This window comes from Seriola dumerili, unplaced genomic scaffold (assembly GCF_002260705.1).
Source record: "Seriola dumerili isolate Sdu_G_001 unplaced genomic scaffold, Sdu_1.0 BDQW01000291.1, whole genome shotgun sequence".
Classification (NCBI taxonomy): domain Eukaryota; kingdom Metazoa; phylum Chordata; class Actinopteri; order Carangiformes; family Carangidae; genus Seriola; species Seriola dumerili.
The window spans coordinates 7,424,865-7,430,864 of record NW_019174546.1 but is presented as its reverse complement, the minus strand read 5'-3'; positions in this window follow the sequence as shown (position 1 = coordinate 7,430,864).

Sequence of the window (6,000 nt, the reverse complement as noted above, 5' to 3'; positions counted from 1 at the left end):
ACACAGCAGATACAGTTACTGAATACATTAGTGTGCAAACATCTGGAATCATTAAAATTTTACTTTTGGGGGGGTTTGGTGAAAGAGTCTTAAAGTAACCAGTGCGGTGTAAAACTTGGTGATAACTTGGCAGGTGGCTGTGACATGATATACTGTATATGCTAATAACTCCTCCACTGCGAAACATGAATGAATGGGAAATATGAATATGGAGGAGGGCCATCCGTGCCTGCTGTTTCAGGACACCTGGCCATTACGCTGCCACTCAGAAAAGTTTCTTCCACGAAGCTTCTGTGCTATACCTGTTCTCGCAGGCTGCACGTCTTCATTTCACATTTAAGATCACTAAAGCACGAAGCGTAAGGAATCTGTCCTTCTTCAGGATCCGCTTTTAGAGATATGTTCATTATACAGCACAGCAGGAGATGCTCCTTATTTGTACTGAAACATAAGCCAGTGGCTGAAATTTAAAAAAATAAATAAGAAAAATAAAAGGAAAATATGATAAAATAAAAAACGTCATTTTTATATATTTTGTTTGATTTAAAATAATCTCAGGGGATGTGCAATTTCTTACTGCCCATCATTAAACAGGCGAGCAGTGAGAGGATCAGAAGAGTTAGAATGAAAGCTAAAATCTTGGAATAATTATCATCACTCTGTAACTTTTAAGTTTCCGCAGAGGGAGCTCAGACTCGTCTGCATCTCTTCACACAAGGGCATTGTTAGTGTGCAGGAGATTGATGGACTATATGCAATACACTGCATGGCCACCTCATTATTTACTGATTCCTATAATCCTTTTACCATGCTAAACACTGTAAGTACCCAGAGAGGGCTGTTTTTTGGGGGGGAGGAAAAGTCATTTGATGATGTGAATTATTAATTAAGAGAAAAAGCAACCATTTTGGTCCTGGATTCAGACACCGCAGCATTCACAGTGCACTTGCCAGGACAATAAAATTACAGATGAATGTGAATGTTCTCAAAACAAATGGACACACAATGCAGATGCAGCAAACAAGTGCCACAAATGGGTCTGAATACACCCCCTAATCCTGGTGGAATATTTTGTCATTACTGGCTCTTGTAGGAGCGCGGATACAAGAATGCAGCATCCAGTAAGTGGTGCCCTGTAGCTAACGCTGGGAGAGCCCCTGCCAGCCCGATGTGCTCTGCTAGCAATCACAGCCCACTGAGTCACGGGCCAGTGGAAAATGTCAGATAAACATCACACTGGGAATGAGCTTCCTCCCTCTCCCTCTCTCTGGCTGTATAAGTGGTTTAAGAATAGCAATAGAGATGGAGCTGCTTATTTTAAGTGACACCATGAGAGTCAAGAGGTCAAATGAAATTTACAAGGTTAGAACAGGCGAACACGGTGCTGAGTAGATCAGATGACTGAGGTACATGCCAGGGTGTGTTGTGGGTTTCGCTCTGATTCAAACGCTATGCCGCATGTTATTCTGCCTCACCAACATCTCCGCTGTCATCCTCTATTATGTACTAAGCAACAAAGGAGGAAGGAAGTCCGTGGGAAACAGGGAGGAACTGAAACCTGAGTCTGTGCTTCGAGTTCTGCAGCACAAACGCTGCATTAGGACTCTGAGCCGGGACTTGGCCTGCTCTCAACCATCCAATTCACACCTTCTCACAAACATTCACAAAAAGCTTGTCGTAATTTCCTGTGAGACCTTAAAGAACACAGTCAGGAACAGCTCTCAGTGCAGGCTGTAAATCACATGACGGCAGCTCTGATATTTCATCTGTTCATCGACCAGTGGGAGAAAGTAGACTGTGAAACATCTCTTCCAGTTTCATGACATATTACACAAACTCTGTGTTGTACTGCAAGTGGGACTTACACCATGTAACATTTTGTCAGATATATTAGTTTTTTACTTGTTAAAGTACTGGATATAAAAAATAAAAATCCCCTGACTTCAAAGGTAATACGCAGCGTTGGAAGTACATTTACTCAAGGACTTTGTGAGGAACTTGAACTTCACTCAATGATTTTAATATTATGCTACTTAATACTTTTTTATATTTATTTAACATCTATAGTTGCACGATACTTTGCTGATCAATATTTTCACACACGATACCTTTGATCAACTTATTAGAAATTATGTTATATATATATAAAGTGGATAAAAGAGTGGCTTCTCCTTGACCATCTACAACATCTACAGCATGCACATAAATGCATCAGGAATAATAATCTATCACTACAATATCTATTTTGAATGGACTTCTATATTGTGTGAACTGAAGTAACCTTTTGGTTGGAATGGATGGTTGTGTGTCAAAATTTAATGTATATTCTGTATCAGCTTGCTCCAGCGCTTCACTGAAGCTATACGATGTTTTCACTGAGTGATAGACTTTATACACATTTCTCCAAAATTCAACTTGACATGCTTGGTATTTTGGGAAACTGTGGGATCTCCAATAGAATTAAAATAAAGCACTGTGGGTTGGAACAGTATTTGGCTGTGCTTCCTGGGTTTGAAGGGTAAGGGGTTAAGTAAAACATCTGAATACTTCAAACTATACTGAATCTTTTGAAAAATTGTTCAAAAGTCGCCACATTGTGATCCCTGTATTAATTTGGCTTAAAAATGAGCTTTAAAAGGTCTTGGCAAAGCTTCTTGTGAGGTTCCTCAGCCCCATAATCAATTATCTTTCTGCCTCTAATGATTCGTTCCCATTTGTAAAGGATGAAAAGGATCTTAGTCAATTTCCTAAGGACTACCTCATTGTTGTGCTGACTGTGTGCTGTCCAGCTCAATACTGTATAGCTGCTGCACAGACCAGGGATGAGCCACTGTAGGTGCCATCCACTTCCTCCTCCTGCTCCTCCCTGGCATTCACTTGCAGTGGCAGCTGGTGATCATGGCAACGGTGGGTCTTTGGCAGGACCAGTCATGTCTAGACCGGTTCAAGCTGCAGTATAGTCTGCAGACTGCAGTGCTAAGGCGCCCTGTTTAATTAGGCCCATCCTGCTGAGCTGCTGCTGTTTATTTCCCCTGTGACACTCCGCTGATCTCCGCTGAGCAGCCAGAGTGAGAGAGGGAAAGAGAATCATTATGCATACACCTCTGTGCAAAAGCACCTATACACAAAGTGCTATATAGACATGTACATCAGCTCACACATGTACACACACACACACACACACAACCTCACAGTACAGCAATACTCTCATGTGACCTGACTATGCTTTGTTATATACACATTCATTTTCTGAAAATTTCATTCTGTGCTCACACGACCACTTTCCAGAGAGACATGTAGCCACTCCTGAAGCTCAGCCAGTGATCTTCTGGTCTTAGCCTGCACTCCCACATCATCACACTGCAGCAACGTGCTATAGCTTCTCACATCTCCACAAACCACTTCAGAATTCCTTGAAGTCGAGCTGACATTGGGTATATTTGAGATCAGCTTAGTTGTGATTAAGACACAGTTCGGTGTCAAATGAATTAGTTGTGTGATATATTTCGTGCTTGGAGAAAAAAAAAAATTGAATTAGTCTCATTAAAAGACAAGTTCAACATTTTGGGAAATAAACTTATTTGCTTTCTTGCTGAGAGTTGGATAAGAAGATTAATTTGTTCTCTCACATCTGTCGGTAAACGTGAAACTATAGCTGATTAGCTTAGCTTAGAACAAGGCTACAGCTAGCTTGGTCACCTTAAGGCTGCAAGGTAATCAGTGGAGAGTCCAATAACTAAGTGCTTCCAAGCTAATAAATCGTTCAGCACATAAGGCCTTGTACAACCAAAATCTGTTGTTTTTATTCTTCAGTTTTCGTACAAATTAAATTTAAAAAAAAGATGTGATGTGTTTATAAGTGAGTTTTAGCTATCTTCAAGCCAAGCTAGCTGCTTCCCCCAGTTTGTAGATTTGTGCTTGTGCTAAGCTAAGTTAAGCTAACTGGCTGCTGATGATCCACTCTTGATGATTCCTTCTTCATATTCACACATCAACGGTGTCAATCTTCTCATCTAGCCGTCAGCAAGAAAGTGAATAAACATATTGCCTATGTGAAGTATCTAAAGACATCGTCATGTGAGGGTTAGCTATATGGTCAGAATAGAAGAGAGAGAGAGATGGTTTGGTGGCACTTCTCGGTGCACAAATATATGTTTGACTGCTACTGTGGCATCTCTGTTTAAAAAAAAAAAAAAAAAAAAATTCAAAATGTCAGAAAAGAAAAAACATACACCCTCACATACAACTGTCTCGCACACACACAACACAACTGGAAATGGAGTACATGTCATATGGGGAAAGGCCAGTAGCCGTGTTTCTCTGGTACAAAAATCAATCCAAAAAAAAGAAAAGAAAAAACACAAAAAAGCAATACCTGACCTGACAGAAGTTAAGTTGAGCCTGTGAGTTTCTTAGGATCCCTGCAGGGCAGAAACTCCACTGATTTCTTTTAAACATTAGCTGTTTAATTTAAGTGTGGGTCCAGTGAACTGGAAGAGAATTACCGTTTATCTCTACTGGGTCTCTGTGCAACAGGGAGAAGCATCAGGTCAGCACAAAGCTGCAGCCAAATGGAGAGGCAGAGATAGATGGATTGTCAGAATACCTCAGTACCGAACAGCTCTTGCTGTAGAACACGTTTTCCCTCCGTGCAATTTAAGCTGCTTAGTTAAACAAATCTGAGTTAGGCAAAGATAGACGAACAGGATAATGTGCTGGCAACACATTTTTTTCCCTGATTTTTACCTTTTTGCTCATTGTGTTTCACTAACTGCACATTGAGAACAATTGGAACACATGGCATGTGAGGAATCAGTTTGACTACTCTGGCACCTACCAAACTGTGAAAGTAGGACTGGCAGAGCAACCGTATGCTCTGTGCCAGATCCTTCTTGCTGCACAAACACAACTCAACACACAACGCGCACGGACACACACACACACACTCACAATTATTTAGGGGAAATATGATTGATTTCCTGCTTTTAAATATGAACATCCACTGCTTCATGTCCTCTAGTTTTAATGCCAGGCAAACCTGCAGTTTCATATGGAATGAAAAACATATATACGACAGTATCTAGGTTAGGCTTCACACAGTTATAATAACATAATATTAATATGAAGGTCATGTAGATGTTTAAGTTCAGATGTGTAGCTTATCAATCTACTTTAGCTCCAGGTGCTTAATTGCTCTGACATTACAAATTGCATTCTTGTTTTCTGGTTTCTGGCAGCCAGCTCCCTTGGCCCACAAAATAAGATGGGAATATTTTCCTTGTTAAATGGAACAATTTCTCCTCTTTAGGCTAAATATATGTGAAGAATAATTCATGAGACACACTTTTATATTATCCGCCTTGGCTTGTAATTCATTGGCCACATGGTGTCAATGTGCCTGGATGATAAAGTGACTGAAAGCAGCTAAAAGGACATCTAGGAATTCTTTTGAAGTGCACAGCTGTGCTCATATCAGTTCTATATGAAATATAATGAGGGACCTCCTTGTCACTGTCACCTGTGATAGACTCATCAGACTCCAAATCACAGGGCTAATGGAAAGATCGCCCAGTGGGATACAAAGGAGAGATATTGTTGTACGAGGTTACGGTGGCACCTGAGCGTTGAAATGGGATGCATAAATGCACATTTATTTATGGTGTTAATGTATTAGAGAGGAGCTCATTTGTCTGTCAGTGTGTATACTTGACTGGAGAGGATGGAGATTAGCTGTGGAGTCAATGTGACCTTTCTGTCTGTCATTCCTCTTTGCTTCTCACTATCTGTTGCGCCATGCTTGGGTATTTTTCTCAGACTGCGTGCACAGAGTGACCATGAACTTGGATTAGGGAAGGTCCTTGGCAGCAGCAGCAGCTGTGTTTCTGTATGATGACAAAAAAAAAAAAGAAAAAAAAGAAAGAAAAAAAAAAAGAGCAATCTCAAAAGAGAAAGTGTGTCTACTTGATCCGGTGCCTTGGAAAAGCACATTTGGAAAATGGC